Here is a 21,042-nt window from a genome sequence, read left to right as displayed (position 1 = left end):
CCTTTGTTGCAAGTTCATATGTGTAGTGTCTTTTACATTTTTATTGTTTACTTTTTTTTAAAAAATTTTTCCTGTGAAAAAATTTTAAATAATGAGGGATGGTTGTTCAGAAACAAGTCCAGGATAGTTAAAAGGAGCTTCCATAAATGTCTGAAACCATTTAAAGCCCATTGCACCCTTAGGCCCCATGTACACGGGACACTTCTGAGTTATGGAAACTGACTGCTGGAAAACGTAGGTTAAAAAAAGTCTGTTTAGCCGTGTTTGCATAACGCGCTTATGCGCGTTTGCGTTTAGAAGCATTTTTTAAAGATAAGCACAGGAGAACCTCCCAAATGCCCAGAATGCACTGAAAATGGTAAATTATTAACCATTTCAGACTGTTTCAGAGAAATACAGAGAGTAGGAGCAGAGACAGCAGTATGTGTTGAGATAATTAGGGGTGAGTTGCTCATTAACAATTCTTTTGTTTCCAAGGGTGGGAAGGTGTCTACTGGAGTGAGTCTCAAAGGTCACCTGGCAGGGAATCTTCATGAGGAATTTGAGGTGTGAATGGTCATTAATATATCTTTTGTTTCCAAGGGTGGGAGAGGTCTGAGGTGTGAATTTGTCATTACAATGTGTGACAAGATTGGTAGGAACATCCTGTGTTCAGTGTTTTGTCCATCTGAGTACCTTGAAAACGCTTTGCATGCATTTTTCATGATGAAAATGGCTTTGGACAGCATCGGGAACTGGAAGAGTTAAAAAAAATTTTCAAACGCAAACGCTTATAAACGTGATTTGTCGTGTTTACAAACGTTATGCATTAGAAACGCTGATAAAATCGGCTGTTGAACGCAAGTTTTCTGTGTTCAAAAAAAGACTGTAAACTCAAATGCCTGTAAACGACTGTAAACGAAGATGTGTACATGGACACATAGGAAAACATTAGGGTGAGTTCAGGGGCTGCTGAAAAAGACGCTGAACAGCTCCTGAACGTGAGTTTATCAGCTGCAGTGTACATGAGCCCTAAAGGAGATACTTCACTCCCCCCGTTCGATTTTTTTCCCTCTTACCTTGACAGCTAAGTTGTCCTCAAAAAACATACTCACCCACCCAAGGAATCTAGTGTTGTCTAGCATAAGCCGCCATTCCTCTCAGCACTCTGTATCCTGTGCCACCATCTTATCTCATGGCATCTTTAGGAGACCAGCTATTTTTCCAGGTTCTTTGAACTGGCTTCCTGATGACTGCATGGTGGGTCGAGAAATATAAATAGTGCTGAAAAAACAAATAAACGTTCACATTATCGCAATGTTCAAGTTTCGTTTACATGGGCATTTTTTTGCGTACACCCGTATGAATGGGCCATTTTGTCCTCATGGGATGCACAGGTGCTCCGTTCATCCTTTTGCATCCTTTTAATGTCTTTGTAACGCAGTGGCTGCACAGACACAACTGCTGGACCCAAGTTGATAGCCATGTAGATTCAGGTTCATGCTCCCAAATTCACACCCCCTAAACATCCTATTGACTGTAAGGCTAATTTCACCGTTTGTAAAAAAAAAAAAATAAATGCACATGATTTTGCAGGTAAAAAAATGTTATACTGCATCCTGCAATGCCAGGCTCCTGCAGATACCTGTACTTCCCATACGGGCAGACAGTTACCAAAGTGCAGGAGGTGTCAGTGAACTACGAGAGCACTGAGAATGAATGACGTAGCTGTGTTGGCAGAGCCCTTCACAGCAGTGCTGTTTTTAAATTGTGACAGGGGTTGTGGAGAGGGAATCCCCCGCCTGCTGTAACGGGGGAATGGGCTGTATGAGCAGATGCAGTATAGTAACATGTTACACCCTAAATATGTTACAAAAGATGAACTTATTCTTTAAAGCTGCATGTGGTTCAGCACACCCGTATTATGTACCCCCACAAAAATGACATTTAGAAGAAAAAGGTATAACTATTCTCGCTAAATGACAGTTCATCACCAGCTTTATCCTGTTGGTAAACAAAGCAATTAGGGGATCTACTTCAAAATCCATACCAGACCCTCTAGGCTCTAGCTTAATAATGTGACTGCTGGCAAGGGCTTAAAACGGTAGTAAACCACAGCTAAGAAATAAAAAAATCCCTGCAAGGTAATGTCATAATGTGCTAGTATGCATACTAGTACATTATGAAGGACTTACCTCAAAGCGGAGTTCCAGCTGGAAAAAAAAAAAGCAGCTACAAAAATTTTAGCTGCTAACTTTTAAAATACAGCCACTTACCTGACCCTTGGTCCAGCGGTGTCCTCACCACCGCTGGTTTCACCGGCCATCTTTTCTCCCTGGTGCTGGCATCTTTAGTGTGGGCACCTGGCTGTGAGAGCTTGCGGCCCTCTGCAAGTGAAGAGAAGTGCTGTGCTTTGTGAATGTCCCCTTAGTCTTCTGGGACCTGTCACGTATCCCAGAACACTATGGGGAGGGAGGACAACTTCCTCTTCCGATTGCCTAGGCGATCGCAGTGGGAGCGGGTACCTGTCAAATTCGGGCACCCGCTCCCCAAAGGTGCCATTCCTTAAATGGGAGCGGGGGACAAAGCATTGAAGCGGAACTTCCCCACTTCCCCTTTTGGGTGGAACTCCGCAGTTCAGTTCACTTTTTTTCTGCATCAAAAATGCTTGCTCAGTGTTTTCCATGTATTTCAATGGCCCTGGTTCACAACAGTGCAGTCAGTTCCAGTCAGTTTCCAGTGCATATGCGCCGGCTCTCAAAAAGAACGAATATCTCCTAAACAGTGCACGTTTAGGAGATATTCATTTTACCTACAGGTAGGCTTTATTATAAGCTTACCTGTAGGTAAAAGTATAAAAATGGGTTGACTACCACTTTAAATCTTTTAGTAGCAAGAGATCAAAACTTCCTGTGTAGTTTAGCCCTTAGCCGAAGCAGACTCATTGGAAAAAAAAGAACATTGAAGGTTTGCTTTCATCTTGTTTAGAAGCTAATTTTTTTGGTATTTTTTTTATATAAATAATGACTGTCTAATAAGAATGTAAATTTTTTTTTTTAATTAGCAACAGTTGAAATCACTAAATAATACATAGCTAGTCCTGTTATCTTCTTTCTTTACAACTAAAATGCAGATTGCCTTCTGAACTGGGCCCCCCATGCACTAGCTGTGTACCTGTGTCCACCCCCTCCACTGACTATATGTTTGATTGGCAGCATAGCTTTAATAAGATCGGAGCAGGAAAGCTGCCCTACATTGTTATGGCTAATCTTTTCTACCAAACCTGTTCAGCTATGACATATCAGAAAGGAATGGCCACGTAAATCAACTAAATATCTAACTTGTATACTTACTGGCTCTCAGAGGCAAGGGGGCACAAACTGATTTTTGTTTAGAGGTACAGACAGCCAATGATTCTTGGTGTCTGGTATAGGGGTTTACGACATCTGCTAATCAGCACTTTAGTATATCTTTTAGCTTCAGATGTGGAGGGAAAATCATTACAGAGGAATTGAGCACTGGAAATTACACCAAAAAAAGGCAGGCAGAGGGTAAAGGACTAGTCACCAGTTATGCCTGTGGTCTCCCTGCAGCTAATCTTTACCATGCTGTCTTCCCATGCCTTGTTCTTCACTCTGTCACTATATGGAGTTGGCCTGCTTGGTAGAGGATGGACTTTGCTTCCTCCAGTCGGAGCCTTCAGTAAGGAGAACAGTGAGCAACACAGCAATGACTAGCTGTCAGAGGCAGCAGTACCTAAGATCTCACACTGGGGATATACAGATTTAAGACTATAGCCTATAGGCACAGTAATGCATAAACAATGCTTATACATCCTCACAAACCAAAAAGGGTACTGTTTGGGCTTGATTACTATTTCTAAATGTAACTTTTAACCTAGAAAATTTTCACTTTTTGAGTTCAAGGTAAGTATAATGGGTTTGGGTAAATTTTAATTTATTTTGTTTTTAACATTTATGTTTTTAAACTGATGTTCAAATCTGTTTCTCCTATATGCATATAATCTATGTTTTACAAGTAACCCATAGACAACATACCAGTAGCTGCTTTTTAGCTCTCTTTGTCTCTTTGAAACCCTCTGACAGAGACATCTGATAAGTGATAAGTCAGTCCTCTAAATAATATAGTTGTGTATGTAAATTTTAGCTTATGTTATTGAGCTCTCTAAAGATTTTACTTGTAAGGTTAGGAGACATAGTAAGCAAATGAAAAGGTGTTTAAAACTTCCCTTGCTGGCTAGAAAGAAGACTACAAAACATTTATATGCAGTATATCATTTTTCTTGACTAGAAAAGTTTTTTCCTTTTTTAATTCTTGAACATAATAAATAAAGAATGCAAATACATACAAACCAGTACACATTTTCTTTAATCAGCTGTATTTTAACCTGTACACATTAAACAAAATGTTTTTGCATGTAAAGCAAGCCTTTAGCCAAATTCAGTAAAAACTCTATGGCTTGGCTCATACTGGAACAGGTTTGCGGGCCCATATTTGCACTGGCACAGCAGCCCATTCATTTGAATCGGCTACTTTGCCTGCGTTTTCCACAAAAAAAAGGTGCCTGCACCATTTTAAAAACCCAGCTGCTTTTGCACCACACGATTTCTCTGCAGTTTTTCATGCAAACGAGCTGTGGCTTGAGATGTTTGAGCGCCATTAAGAATTAATGGCAGCCCCATGCGTCTCTACAGAGCAGCGTGTTTTGGCTGTGGGTATGGGAAGAGCTGTGATTCCCGGACTCCAATCACCCGCTACAGTGTGAACCTAGGCTATAAGAAAACTTCAGTTTATGCAAAGTGTTAGTTATGTTACATTTCTTTGCTAAAAAAAAATCCCAGTAGCTGTAAATCAGCACCCAAATGAAATTTACGTCATTTTTTTTCTCAGAAAAAAGCTTTCTTTAAGTGGTATTTGATCGCCTTTGCGTTTTTTAATTTTTTGTGCTATAAACAAAAAAATACTGACAATTTTGAGAAAAAACAATATTTTTGGCTTTTTGCTATTAAACATGTCCAGTAAAAATATTTATAAAATCTAATTTCGTCTTAAATTTAGGCCAAAATGTATTCTGCTACATGTCTTTGCTAAAAAAAATCCCTATACGAGTAATTTAAGTGGTTTATGTGAAAGTTATAGCATCTACATATGGTGGTATATACAGTATATTGGAATTTTAATTTAAATTTATTTTATACTACTAATGGCGTCGATCAGCGACTTATAGCGGGACTGCGGGAGTTCGGCAGACATTCTGGCACTGGGTGGGAACTGACTACCTGCCACTGAAATCCCAATGACACTATTACAGTGATCAGTGCTAATAAAAAGCACTGACTCTGTACGAATGACACTGGATGGGCAGGAAGGGGTTGACATCTGGGGCGATCAAAGGGTTATCTGTGTGCTGTTTTACATGATGTGCTGTGTGTGTTTTACTAGGGAAACATGCTGCTGTGTATTTCTCTGCTATGCAGAGAAATACACAGCAGCATGTTATTGCTGGCAGGAGAGAGACCTGTGTTGCTTATACACAGGTCTCTCCCCTGTCACTGTTTCTCGGCGATTGCCGGGTCCCGGCGGAGAATCTCCAGCCCAGACCCAGTGATCGACACCTGTAGCCTTCAATGGCGGCACGGATAGGGCGCTGCGCACGTGCGCATTCCCTACCCAGAAATGCAAAATCACGTATACCTATGTGATTTTGCGCAGCCCTGCCGCCCTGTAGCAGCATTTCTGCTATAGGACGGTGGGGAATCGGTTAAAAATAGCCTGTTCTGTTTTTATTTGTGCTGACAAAACATAAAAACTTTTTTTAATTTAAATTAATTTTTTTAACATTGTTACATTTTTTATTTTTTTAATATTGTAACTATATTTGAGAATTATACTATTAAAAAGATGGCACCAAAGATGAACAGTGCAGCCTTCTTCCTTTGCTGGACCTTTTTGTAAAATGATAGTAGACTTCACATTATGTTTTTTAAAAGGCTTTCTGGGTCTATAAATCTGTACAAGTTTGCAGATCAGAAGTGTCTTACTTTTCTCTGATTTCAGTGCTTGTTCTAGGTCAGTGACACAGCATTTTTAAAAGGAGTTCAATAACGGCAGCTTCCTTTTTTCTCATGGCACAGTTAAGTTAAAGTGATCCTAAAGGTTAATTTTCATTTTTTTTAATAACAAGCATGATTATACTTACCTGCTGTGTGCAGTGGTTTTGCACAGAGCAGCCTGGATCTTCCTCTTCTTGGGTCCCCCGCAGGCTCTCCTGGCCCGTCCCTTCTGTTGGGTGCCCTCACAGCAAGCAGCTGTGAACATGCTGCTCCATTTGTCCATTCACACATGGAGCCGCAGCTTGGGCCCCTCTCTCTCTTATCATTGGCTAACTGGCTGTGATTGACAGCAGCAGGCTCCCGCTTGCTGTCTCAGCCAATGAGGAAGCAGAGACCCGGAACAGCCGAGGGTGTCTTGCACATCGCTGGATCTCGATGGGGCTCAGGTTATTATTGAGGGGGCTGGGGGCACTGCTGCACACAGACGGTTTTTTACCTTCATGCATAAAATGCATGAAGGTAAAAAACCTTGAGCCTTTGCAACCACTTTAATGATGTGGGATGTTCATTAGTGGTACATTGTATTTTTTCACGCTTTGTCAAGAAGTGCATTAGCAGCCATTCTTGTCCAAAGCATTAAAACTAACTAATTATTTTTAAAAATTTATTACAAGTACTGCATTTTGTCTGTCTTCTTTTGTCAATGATGTCAACATGCTGTCACCTTGAACACACATGCCATGAAGGACTCTGCACAAATTGTTTTATTAATAATTCACACCATTAGCTAAAGCTTCAATTCAAATACCATCTTCAATGTTTTCTTTTGTGAGTCAGAAATATTTCCATCTGAACTTTAAAGGAGAAGTAGGGACAAAGATCTTTCGGCCCTACTTCTCCTGTGTGACACAGGAGTGCATTTCGTTCTGCACTCCTTTGACCCATTTTGATGCGTCAGAGTGCTAAAACCCGCTATTGGCTGACATCACAGAGTCGGTCCAGGTTCTGGAAAGATCCTGACTTTAATGTCAGGATCCACCCAGATGCCTGGATTGGCAGCTGGCACAGCCTTTTAGTGAGCTTCTGAGAGTCTGTGCCAGCCGCTCTCATCCCCTCCACAGTCCAGCACTCCAGTGAGTGCTGGAGGGGCAGAGCAGAAAGCCGCCTATGACATTTACTATGCTATACATTTCTATGGTAAGATTCCTTCCATCATGCTGGGAAAGCATCAATACAGGCAGAGAGGACCAGAGTGTGGTTGAAAACGTTTAAAAAAACATAATTTTTTTAAAATCTGTCTCCAGCCAAATGTTTTAAAAGCTTTGGCTAGAGTCAATTTCTGTCAATGGCCCCATTGGGGAAGATTTTTTTCACTTTCTGTTTCTTCACGTTTTGCCTGTACAAGAAATTGGGCAATTGGACAAGAAGACACAGACAATATAAAGATGTTGTCAGAAAGTTCCCTCTTCCATAGATTTTATTATAACATTTTCGATAAAAGCTTTTATCAAATCTTATAATAAAATCTGTTTTTTATATACGCAGTGTTTCCCTCGTATCTATAGGTTCCTCAAAATGTCCTTGGCTACTACAATTGTTGTTTGTATATGTCAAATTAAGAGATGAGGACATATAGTACACAGTATATAGGATAATCCATTTCCTACCTACTCTCTGGATGAAGGAGCAAAGGGGACACAGTAGACAGCAACATTGTTAATCTGGGGGGAAAGGAGTGTTAGATGGACTAGCAGATTTAGATGCATTTACAAATTTAGGCCAATCAGTAGTTGCAGCAACTGTTTTTCTGTTTTGGAATAAAACTTTTACATAAATAAAAAAAGATGATCATTGTAAGTACCCTCCGTCAGTGTTTAATGGTTTGTTTCAATGCCCTTAACTGATACATTTGCAGGAGAGCTTGTTCTGTTGAAAAACAATAGACTTACTGGCTGGATCACCAGGTGAAAATAAAAGAAACAAAGCCTAAAAAAGGAAAACTATTGCAACCATCACATATAAGAATTGGTAAGCTGCAAAATATAAAATGTTTGCTTTTGGGTATAATACCACTTTAAGGTATGGAATGTCAAAAGCATATACATCTTTCAGAAAGTTGGTGACAAAACAAGCAGTGATCACAGTTACAGAAAACAAAGCTAAGATGTGTGTTCCTGTGCAGTCTAGTCAAGGCCCGTTCCCATCAGTATAAAACATCGTTCCTACCACTCAACTATATACTATAAATACTTCCTTGACTTCAGCCGACAGTATATGGAAGGTGTGAGAGTGCTTTAAGGCCATCAGTACTCATACCTTCATGATGACGAAAGTACAGAAAAGTCAGACAGAAGACACAGTAAGCTGCTTTAACGTATGCAGCACCCACCCCACTGATTAGCACAGGGATCGTGTGTAATCAGATTCCGAGTAATCTCATTGGCATAGTGCTGTATGCTGACTTGCTGTCACCTTATCACGGTGAACAATACAGTGAGCCCCTGCTATGCCCCATCAGTGGAAGAAGTTCAGCTCCATAGGTAATTAGCTTGTCTACATATATATCAGGCAATGTTTCCATGGAAGTTGTGATCATGAAATGGAAAACCGTAGTGTGGAAGTTTTCAGATAGACAGTAATTCTTTCATCCTTATTAACTGGTTGTGGCAGAAAAAAAGACTTGCATGCTTTATCCAAAAGATTAAGTATATGTTTGTAGCTACAACAGGTGTTTTATATTGTGGAAATAATAATGATTAAAGCCCTGTACACACGATGAGAGTATTGGACGAACGATCGCCCGTTTTTTTTCATCTGCTAGTCTCACATTGAAAGTGAAAAGGTTATAGATACGAAAATTCTCCTATGAAAGAAAAGAATTTCGAAAGTGATGTCATGTATTGTATTTGTATTGTATTTTCGGACGACTACTGTACTGATTAAACGAAAATTGTACGATCTGGTATCGTACGAGAAAAATTTTTGCGCTTGTCTCTTCGGATATTGTCGCACAAATTGTCGTGATCGGCTCTCGAAAGCTGTGTACTAATGATCCAATTATTATCGGACGATCGGTTCTCGTACGAAAATGTTCGTACAATATTCTTATAGTGTGTACGGGGCATTAGGATGAAATTTTGCCAAAGAGAACTCTCTGAATGTCCTTTAATAAACTGCTATCTATCTATCTATCTATCTATCTATCTATCTATCTATCTATCTATCTATCCATCCAGTATATAATTTTGTTACCTTTACAGAGGGTTAATTTAGACTACTTTAGAATATTTAATTTACTTTTAATTGTATTTTCACTTTCCTATTTTGTGGGTATTTGTTATTTGTATACTGGTTCTTTCATTTTTTTTACCTTTCTTTATATTTCTGTGAAAAAGCATAAACTATTGAGGCTAATGAGGAGCTGTTGTTTGATACAGAAACAAGCCCAGGATCATAGAAAGGAGCTTCCTTTACACTCAGTAGCCATTTAAAGCCCTTAAAAAACACCAAAAACCACTTTGGTTTCTCCTTCCTACACTGGCTTTGGCTTTTATTAGATCCATGTTCCCAATGAGCTATTGTAAAGCATTTGCAAAGGTTTCATCAAGCTTCACACATCTCTTTTGAAGACTTGTAAGCCAGATTCACAGTTTTGTATTTTGGTAAAACAAACGTTTTACCTTGTATTACCATATGCATGCAATAATTAATTTTGAATGACACTCCAATGTACTGTACATCCATAGTGTACCACAATGGACCTGCGTTTCAGCACGCCACAACAAACAAATGTGTATTGTCTTTTTCTGGGAAACAAATTACAGGTATGTTAAAATGTTCTTTGGCTGTGCATTGGCAGCCCATTTAATATGCTGCCTTGCTTCAACACACATTAACATGTGTGCGGTAACACACTGGGGTTGATTTACTAAAACTGGAGAGTACAAAATCTAGTGTAGCTCTGCATAGAAACCAATCTGATTCCAGTTTTTACTTTTTGTAAAAGCGTAATTGAACAAACTAAAGCTGCCATGCACAGCTGCACCAGATTTTACACTCTCCGGTTTTAGTAAATTAACCCTACTATGAATATGCGATATGGCCTAAAGCACCCATCAGCTCCAGTTTAGACATGGTAAACATAGATCATAATGGAATTGTAGAGTGCCACTGTCAAGCCTCTGCTGGGCTTCAGCAGGCGTTCAGAAAACTTCATCTCTGTTTGAAACTTGATAAAAGTCCGCTGAAGGCTGCTTGAAATGTGTTCAAAGTGACAGTTAGGGCTCCTGTCATGATCTGTATTTAACATCTGCAAACTTGTGTTGAATGTTGCCTCGAAGGCTTTGAAAAAATTGAAGTTTGTCAGAAAATTTGCAAATGCTTTGTAAAAGTTTACTACACACACTGCGCTTATACAAACTGCAACTTGTGTGTTCAAGACTTCAATCAATACTGAATATCTAGGAGAGCAGATGTTATTTATCAACTTTTTGCAAAGAGAAAAGTCCTTTGTCCCCATAACAATAAGACTCTGCAATTCATCTCCCTGTTCTGTATGGGATAATGAAGAAACTACGAGCAGTTTTCTCTAGACATTTTCATAAAGAGGACCTACATGTTGTGACACAAATGAGACTTGCTGTGGAAGATACAAATAAATGAAAACCAGGAAAAATGTTTGTCTCTCTAGTTGCAGAATTGGTTGCTTTGAAAAAAGGTACTCTGACTTTCTGTGACTTGTAGACTTATTGTAGGTTAGTGTGTTAGAATAATAACCAGGTAAATAGCATTTTCAGCATTTTTCATTTTACCTCTATTCCTGTGTTCACTTCAAAACACAAACCCAAACAGCGACTCCAGTGTTGTCCAGCTGCAGTCCGCTAGTTAGATGACATGCACCAAACTTTGCTATCATTGTCCTCTTCAGCCTCTTATAGATTTAGGCAGCTAGCCACTGATGATGCACCAGGTCCTTTCCTCGGCTACTTATTGTGCCCAATCCTGCAGCCTTCTGGGAGATGTGGTGTAAGTATCCCAGGAGGCTGCAAGACCAGGGCCCAGGCAACAGTGGTGGTGGGGTTGGGGCCAAAAAAAAATTGATAAAAAAATAAGAAACACCAGCATTTCTTTTCTGGGAAGGTAAAACTGAACCAACTCCCTTTTGGGATTGAAATCCTACTTTAACGTTAATGTTTAACATGTGTTTGCTTTTAGCCCTTCACATACCCACACACAGTAGGGTACTTGCTTGTCCTTGGTGGGACAGGCAGGAAGCGCATAAGTCCCCATATGTTGGCATATGTTGGCCCTTCTCCACTATGGTACTGTAGTGTCTAGTGTCCCTCAGGTTTCTCTTGGGTGGGGACCCCTATCTTTAGATGGGCCGCTCTCAAAACCCCTTCCCAGTTCTTAAGGGTCTGAATTTAACATCAACAAGGCAGGAGATTTCAGGATTTCTGCATCTTGCAATTGTAAGAGCAACCCCTGCTGAATGTGTCTACAAATAGAGTCAAGCATATGGACTGCATTGCATACACATTTGCTAACACACACTCCCAACATTCTCCAACATTAGCCAGATTTACCATTCTCTGCAGTATATTAGAAACCTGTTGGCCTATGTATATCCCTAAGAAGACAAGAAGCAAAGTGCAAAAGCCCATAGCAGACAATTAGAACTTTTTTACTGTTCTGAAATAGGATTATGTGCTCAGAGTTAAAGTATAACTACAGGCAAAATGATATTTTTAGTTTTGGATAGAGGAGAGAGGGATTAGAACACCTGTCAGGTTTTTACTGCTCTCTGTGGCCTCATTAAGGAGATTCACCCTCTTTATTTGTCCTGCTTACCATTATCATTGAAAGTGAAAGTAAAAGAAAACCCCTCATTTTAAGTTGTCTCTTGAAAAGTAATAGAGGGGAATTTTTTTGAATGGGGACACTAGTTCTGGTGAACTGGAGGTCCCCAAGGGATTCCCTTAATTTGCAGGGATTTTCTCTAATTTCCTGTTTGGCTGTGGGACAGGAAGTAAAGGGAAATCTCTAATAGGGGACACAGATGGCAAAAAAAAACCTGAAAGGAGTTTTAACCCTCCCTTATGCTAGTATAGTTACAGTATACTTTAAAACAATTTCTTATCATCACTGCTCTTTGCTTCACTAAATGAACCTACATGTATGATTGATATACTGAAATATAACAGTATTAAAAATGGGACATCATTGTGGCTTTCTGCTTGTTGTATAAGAAGGTTCCACTTGGTGTCTCATTGTGCTAAACACATATTGGATTGCTTGTGTTCCCCTGTAAAATAACCCTGTTTGCCATCAATTAGTGATTTAAATAATAGATTAATGGAAACAATTATCTTTAATTGATATGGTTTATTAGCTTCTGGAATAGTCAAAGCAGAATTATAGTCTAAAACAAGCTCTGGCTCTGTAGCCAAATGCTGGAACATTGACTGGTCTTCTAAACTTAGCAAAGCAAATAATCACTCCTAAGGCTTCATTTAAACCTGAGCATTAGCATTTTCAGGTGTTTTTCAGGCTTTTGTGCACATTTTTTTGTGTTTTATGAGCAATGTTCTGTACTGGAGTTTCTTTGGGGTAGAAATATGGAATATTTGCCCCATAAGCTTTTATTATTGGAACACCTAAAAACCATGTGTAGCACATGTTTTGCAAGTTTTTTGCCCATCCAAGGCCATGGTGCCAAAAATACCCAAATCTGCCTGCAAAGAAGCTTCTGTACGTTTTCAAGTTTTCACAGGTCCCTGAGTGTTCAGGTATACAGGCATTATTTAAAGAAATGGGATTTTTACTGTTGAGCAGTTGTAGCTTCAAGCTCAGGGTTTAATGGGCCTTAGGCCAAGGAGCTGATTGGTCTGTTCTTCCTGGACATCATTCTATGAAGTGCTCTACACTCAGTTGATTTTACTAGATGAATGCTCTGACATGAATCACGTATATAAAACCAAAGCAGTGGTTTCTACAGGATTATTGTTTAGATTTTCCATAAGGTTTGTTACAACCTATTCATTCAGGACAGCAGTATGGGTAAAGCATGTTGTAGATCGGTGGTCTCCACACTGTGGCCGGCGGGCTTAATGTGGCCCTTTGCTTGCCTTTATCCGGCCCCTAAGGCACAATTCTATCCACTGACACCAATGGTGTGACACTATTTCTCCCACAGACTCAATTATAGGACACTATACCTTCTCTAAATACCAACAATAGCGCACCATTTCTTCCTCTGATACCAACAATGGGGCACTATTCCTCCCTCTAAAACCTATAAGGAAGCACTGTTTACTTCTACTGATGCCAAGGCGTTTTCTAATCCCACTGGCCACAGTCTGGTCCCTTAAAGCATGAAGGACTAAAGTTAACTGGTTCTTTGTTTAGAAAATTTGGAGACCCCTGCTATAGATCATTGAAGACTGGAGGTCCACTTTAATAAAAACTAATATTACTAAGTGGTTCTGTTGCACCCTTCCACTGTGGTTATTACATAGCTAAGCAATGGAGCTGCAGTGCATTATCCAAAAGCAAAGAAAGGCAAGAACTAAGTGGTTAGAATGACCCCCCACTGTGTCAAAATGTGAATCTCAGGTGCATAATGAACCTTGGGTGCAAAATGTAGAACATGAATATCAAGTGCATAATAAATCTTGAGTGCAAAATGTGGAGTGTGAAACTGTCCAACATCCCCCAGATCCAAAACATTAAATCAGCTTACCTTCAAGTGTATTGACTCTGTTGACTTTATTTTGCCCATAATGAATAGCCACCTACCAATATTAAGATGCCGTTAAAATGCTGGATTTCCATGACAGGAATAGATCGGACTTTTACATTATTAAAACTTTTTTGCAAGATGCGAGAAGAGTAATCAAAAAAGCTTTCTTGGAATCCTGAGTCAGGATACAATGTCATATCAGCTTGAAGAAGCAGCTCTAGGCAAAAATGTAAAGTCAGTCATCTGCTAGTATGATTAATTAAATATTGCTGATGTAGTGAAGCCAGAAATCCCACCATGGAAGGGTTAAAACTCCTGCCAGATGTTTATTGCTCTCTGTGACCCTGCTGGGGAGAGTCACCCTTTCTATTTCTCATGGTCATCACTGCCATCTGGTGACAATTGTTTTAAGCTGGCCACACATGGGTCAAATTCCAAAAGAATTTTCTTTCGAAAATCATTTCTAAGAATTTTTGTTCAAATTTTGCACCATTAGTGGACCACAGCAATGGGCGTTTTCAAGCGACCATCGAATTTGAGTGATCGGGCATGTTGGAAATTTTTTGAAAAATGAACGAATTTCTAATCAATGATGGAAGAATCGTGTGAGAAATGTAATGCAAAAATAAATGATCATGCGCTGATCTGAAAAGGAAAGAAAATTATTGGCTGTGAAAATTATTTTCTGTAGCAACATAACGTGAAATGAAAGGCTTGGTTGGTCAAATTTCGAAGTTAATGGTGGCATCATTGGATTACAAAATGCACGAAATTTACGATTTTCTAAAGAAAATTTGTTTGAAATTCTACCCATGTATGGCCTGCATTAGAGAGGATATTCCTTCACTTTGAAGAGACTTCCTCTTATTTCCTGTTGTTTGTGTGTGTCTTCCTGTGTATGTTGGGATGAAAAAAGAAACAAACAAAAATCTGTTTTTCAGTCACACTGCGAGATTTATACTTCTGTGATGTGAGCAAAAAAATCTGTATATGTATGCCCAGCTTTAGGCTTAGCAGGCTCTTTAAGACAGACAAAGTGCACTTATTCTTTTTGCCCCTGTTCCTTGAACTAAACTGCCCCATCCTTACTCTCCACAGAACTGTGCTTACTGGGATCAATTTCCAGGCACTTCGGGGATCATGTAACTTCTGCTCCGCAGTCTCCCTCAACTGGCCGCGCTCACCCAAGTCCAACTATTGGTCAGCTTCACGGCCCCAAAGAAATCTATAAGAGTATAATGCACAGGTGTGGCCAGAAGAGGGAATTTTATGGTGGGGGATGTATACAATCCCCAAAGCCCGGGGACGAAGGATCTCAGTAAGTTTGTATTTGTGGACAGTGAGGATGTGACAATTTACATTATGGCTCAAAAAAGAAAAAGTGCCATTTTGTATGAAAGGTCACTTATTCTTTAAAAAAAAACCTGTAATGACAGAATTGGGAATGTTCCCAGTACTAAGCTAATCCTGAAAATGCTAGCTGCCTGGTTGGTTTTACTGTTTTAGTGTATGCATGCAGTGAGCAAAGCCAGAATGAAGTCAGTACTACTGCTTGTTTCTGGTCCCTGAATCAAAGTATGGAGGACCTTAGATAGCCAGGCAGCTAGGCCTAAAGTGGCTTTTTCAGGAGTGCGCTACATACAGAGTTTAAGGGTGCGCCTTGTACTGAGTGCGGGGTTTAGGGTGCACTACACACAGCGTGCAACCCCAACATCAACTCTCCCCTCCCCCTCAAAGCTTCCTCACATCTCCACTCTCTCCTGCCTTCGCTTCTAGTACCTCCCTGTGTAGGTAGCTCTACTACCCATGTATTCGGCTTTAGTACCTCCCTGTGTAGGCGGCTCTACTACCCATGTATTTGGCTTTAGTACCTCCCTGTGTAGGCAGCTCTACTACCCATGTATTTGGCGTTAATACCTCCCTGTGTAGGTGGCTCTACTACCCATGTATTTGGCTTTAGTACCTCTATGTGTAGGCGGCTCTACTACCCATGTATTTGGCTTTAGTACCTTCCTGTGTAGGCGGCTCTACTACCCATGTATTTGGCTTTAGTACCTTCCTGTGTAGGCGGCTCTACTACCCATGTATTTGGCTTTAGTACCTCCCTGCGTAGGCGGCTCTACTACCCATGTATTTGGCTTTAGTACCTCCCTGTGCAGGCGGCTCTACTACCCATGTATTTGGCTTTAGTACCTTCCTGTGTAGGCGGCTCTACTACCCATGTATTTGGCTTTAGTACGTCCCTGTGTAGGCGGCTCTATTTCCCATGTATTTGGCTTTAGTACCTCCCTGTGTAGGTGGCTCTGCCTCGTCTTGCAGGGATCGTTCTGTTTCTCAGATCGTTCTGTTTCTCAGATTCTGGAGATCAGTCCCAACCATAAGTGTGTGCAGGGATTGTTACATCTGGGAGTTGCTGAGAGCAAATACGTCCCTTGTAAACACAGAAGGCTTCTGTGTTTAAAAGTGACAGTGGGGAGCGGGAGCAGAGGGGGAGAGCCGAATGGAATTCCAGCTTCAAAACTGAGTGCGAAGGCCACATGACATGACCTGGCAGGCAGGATTCGGCCCGTGGGCCTTGTGTATGACAAATGTGATCTACGCCATTAGGCAACCAACAAAAAATGATATTTTTGGAAGCATAAACTCCTACACAGTGTATCAATCTGCTATTACAATAATTTTAACCGCATGTCGCCCAGCCACTGTACATATATACGGCGGCAGGGCGGCACTCACAGGCAAAACCACGTTTTAAAACGCCCTATTTGTCCTGCGGTTCACCGCCGCAGATGTCAGTCGCCGGGTCACAGCCGCTCCTTAGCGGCTATGTCCCGGCGATCGGCGGCAAACAGTGACAGAGAGCACAGCTGCAGTAGCTGTGCTGTCTGTCACTTCCCTGTCAGCTCGAGGATGAGCTGATCGAGAAAGAACAGTTTCTCTTTCTCGATCAGCCTTGTCCCACCCAGTACACACCCCCGCCCCCTAGTAAAACACTCTATAACCCTTCCCTGCAAAATAAAGTTAACCCCTTCCTCCCCATTGCCATTAGTACAGTGTCAGTTTTTTTTTTTTTGCACTGATCACTGTATTAGTGTTTTTGGGGATGTCAGTGACCCCAGGTCAGTACCCACCAATGTCAAAATGTCCGCCGCAGTCCCGCCATAAGTCGCTGGTCGCTGCCATAAGTCCCTGATCGCCGCCATAATTCGCTGATCGCCGCCATTATTAGTATAAAAAAACCCCTAAAAATCCCAGTATCTCTCCCGCCATTTGTAAACGCTATAACTTTCATGTAAACCAATTAATTTACATGTATTGGGTTTTTTTTTAGCAAAGACATGTCGCAGAATGCATTTTGGCAGAAATTTATGACTAAATTAGATTTTTGCATTTTTTTTTTACTGGACATGTTTTATAGCAAAAAGTCCAAAATATTGGGTTTTTTTCCTCAAAATTGTCAGCCTTTTTTTTTTATAGCACAAAAAATGAAAACCGCACAGGCGATCAAATACCACCGAAAGAAAGCTCAATTTGTGGGGAAAAAAAGAATGTAAATTTCATTTATGTACCATATTGCATGACCGCGCAATTGTCCGTTAAACTAGCGCAGCGCTGTATAGCAGAAAAATGGCGTAAATTGCAGTATTTATACCATAGTTTATAGACGCTATAACTTCCACACAAAGCAATCAATATACACTTATTGGGATTTGTTTTACCACAAACATGTAGCAGAATACATTTTGGCCTAAATTTATAACCAACTTTGAGTTTACTATATATTTTTTATAGCTGAAAATAAAAAAATAGTTTTTCTTCAAAATTTTTGGCCTTTTTTTGTTTATAGCGTGAAAAATAAAAAGCGCACAGGTGATCAAATTACACCAAAAGAAAGCTCTATTTGTGTGAAAAAAAGGACGTAAATTTCGTTTGGGTGCAGCATTGCATGACCGCGCAATTATCAGTTGAATTAGTGCAGCGCCGAGCAGCAAAAAGAGGCCTGGTCATTAAGGGGAGTAAATCCTCTGGAGCTCAAGTGGTTAAATATATAAAATAAGCACACAACATAACAAAAATTATTTAGCAATACATTTGCATTAGGTATATATATATATATATATATATATATATATATATATACTGTATATATGGCTTTTTTCAGCGGGAACATGGGAGAACGCAGTTCAGGCACCTCCTGCACTAAATGTATGTAATAGCAAGGGGTGCTGGCTGCTGGAGAATATATTGTTGTTTGAAAGGATCTATTTTTTTGGGGGAAGGGGCTGTTGTTGCTATGGAAGACTATTGTTGCTGGTGGGGAATTTATTGTTGCTAGGAGGGATCTACTGTAGGGGGGGGGTCTATTGTTGATGACTGCTGGAGGGTCTATTGATGCCTACCATGGATAGATCTGTTGTTGCTGCCATTGGTCTATTGTTGCTGGAAGGGTATTTTGTTGTAGGTGGTCCATTGTTGCTGTGGATGTCTATTGCTGCTGGGGGGGGGGGTATGTTGTTGCTGGCTGCAGGGGATCTATTTTACGTCCTTTCTTGTTATCATTAACAAATTCCATACAAATTACTTAGCACCACAAAATTATATTTGGTTCTATATTCTTTAAAGGAGCTGTATTCTTTAAAAGAGCTGTGGGTAGGGGTTAGAACCAAGGAGAGAAGGGGTGATTTGGAAAGCAAGAGTTCCAGTACCTATTCTCAGAGAGATAAAGCACTGTATATATACAGTATCTCACAGAAGTGAGTACACCTCTCAGATTTTTGTAAATATTTATTTAGTGACAACACTGAAGAAATGACACTTTGCTACAATGTGACGTAGTGAGTGTACAGCTTGTATAACAGTGTAAATTTGCTGTCCTCTCAAAATAACTCAACACACAGCCATTAATGTCTAAACCGCTGGCAAGGAAGGTGTTCTTCCTTCTTGTCAAACTCTTTTGCTTGTGTATTTATGTGTCTGAGACCTCAGGGGGAGAATGTGTATCCCTGAGTTTGAATAGCTCTCACATTCAGAACCATTCAGAATATGATGTTGGCGATTCTAAGTATTTCGTTAGTGAAGCAGCGAGCTGCACAGGATTAAACATAAGGGCCAATGAGCAGGTAGGGTGAGTACCAGTTCACATCTGCATGCTTCAATGGAGGTTTTATGCAAGCTGCAGGGGGTGTACATTAATCACTGTAATGAGAAAATGTACTATATACACTGTATACATAAAACTAAATAAACACTTAATAGCTGTTCTTAATAATTGGCAGCAAGCTGACCGTACAGGGGCATCACCAATACTGCGCAGGGCAGAAGGCCTCCTGGGATGAGTAATCATTGTGTAGGGCTAGACCTCAGTCCTTCAGCATCCTGTCAACATGCAGAGGCACAGGCTAATTCTGAAAAGTCATTTTCCGTTGGCTCGTGCATTATTTAACAGGCATTACCTTGCTTTTCCATAAGGGACTTTCTGTATATGTATAAATCTCCAGCCTCTGGCGCGCCCCGTGTGCAGACTGGTATTCAATGCACGCACACAAACCTAAGATAAATATCATATCCACGCCTTTGTCAGCCTGTGCTCTAATTTAATAGCAAGCCATGTATCCCTTTTGGAGTTTGCTAAGCCAGAAAATCCTTTAATTCCCTCCATTCACCAGAGCTAATGTGAAAAAGGCTGCTGACAGCTAGAAAGTAAGTGGGTGGGTGGAAGCATCTTTTGTTGGTTTAGTTTTTGCATTGTTACCTTTGTGTTTATTTTTAGCTGGGTATCATCTGGGGGGGATAGCTTTATATACTGTGCTGTGTGGAGCAGACCGTACTGTCCATCCACAAAGACAACCCAAGTGCTGCCATGAGGGAGAGGCTGCCTTTGCTGAACTCACTTTTATGAAAATGCTAGTTTCCTGGCTGTCGTGCTGATTCTAATGTGAAGCAACTATGCAGATAAGGACTTTTGACCCTTTCACATGAAGGGTCTGAATAAGTCCAGTTTTTCAGGTGGACCTGATGGATGGTCCGTGCATCCCTGTGGACTAGCGGACTTGTGTAAGCGGACTTGTGTCTGTTTACACCTGCCTACCTCTGATCCAATCCAGTCCACTAAAAAAAGAATGGAAGGAGATCTGTCATCATCTGTCTAGGTGGATGGGAGGGCAGTCAGGTGTAAACGGACAGCAGAGTCCATTTACACCTGGCCACCCGTATAGAAGAGTGGGCTCTATGTCCGCTCTGCAGAAACTGAGCAGACACGGACCTGTCATCCACCTGCTCTGCTCTCATGAGCTGGGGATCAGCAGGCATATTCCCTGCTAATCAAAACAGAGTCCGCCCCATGTGAAAGGGGCCTTATACTTGACATCAGTAATCTACAAACTTGTTATGGGCCAAAGAAGGTATTGAAGCCAGTGGGCCAGGCAATTAGCATTTTCTGGAGAATGGCAGAAATGGCTGCCCCACTCAACAAGGTGACTTGAACTCCAGGCTTACCTTCAGTCTTGCTCCTCTCCTGTACTGAAAATGTTTACTTTGATTGTGCAGCACACTGTGATCTTCTCATAGAGTGCTTTAGAAGCTGCAGCAAGTCAGACAGAGCTTGCCATATTTCCTGGCTGGAAGACATCTAGTATCATCTAGATCTTTACTCCCTGGCCTTAATGACCCTGACCTGCCTATTTCATTGATTGGATTTCATTTCCTTCAATCATGGAGACTCAGCATCACATATGAAAAGGGCGGTGGATAAGGGGGTACCACCAGTCATCCTGTACGGGGCCCAGGCAGCTGGGTGAATCAGTTGTGGGGAGGGAGGGTGAATGGCACGGGGGGGGGGGGGGGGGCAATTACTGGAACTGATCCCTTGCAGCAGCTGAAAGCTGGTTTCTTCTGCTCTCCCTCCTACTGGCTTTCAGCTGCTGCAGAGACTGCCATACAGGGGATCAGTTCTAGTAATTGCCCTCTCCCCCACTGCACCTATCACCCTCTCTGTGAACCATATGTTTCCCCCTGCTGCCCAGGTTCCCTTATGTGCCCCCATAGTGCTGCCAGCTTCCCTCTTCTCCTTCCCACCGGCAACTGCAAGCACACAATAGGATCCTTCAGAATGGAGATTGGAGAAAGGGTCCAGTAAATATGTCACATTTACCAGCCCCTTCCTTTCCTGAATGAACACAATGAGTGATCGCTACCGATCATTTATACCTGAAGCATAGTAAAATTTGTTTTTTTCGGGTGGGGGCTGTC

General features: G+C 41.0%; 1 protein-coding gene across 1 annotated transcript in view; it reads left to right on the top strand.

Moving 5' to 3' along the window:
• ATP8A2 (ATPase phospholipid transporting 8A2) overlaps window positions 1-21,042 on the top strand; it is an 870,132-nt gene that overhangs the window by 54,875 nt on the left and 794,215 nt on the right. The gene's annotated exons all lie outside the window — the stretch shown is intronic.

Source organism: Staurois parvus, unplaced genomic scaffold (assembly GCF_062004578.1).
Source record: "Staurois parvus isolate SC_StPar_1 unplaced genomic scaffold, SC_StPar_1.0 ptg000387l, whole genome shotgun sequence".
Taxonomy (NCBI): Eukaryota; Metazoa; Chordata; class Amphibia; order Anura; family Ranidae; genus Staurois; species Staurois parvus.
Note: the sequence above shows the minus strand (reverse complement) of the source record. Positions and strands in the feature narration are given on the sequence as shown.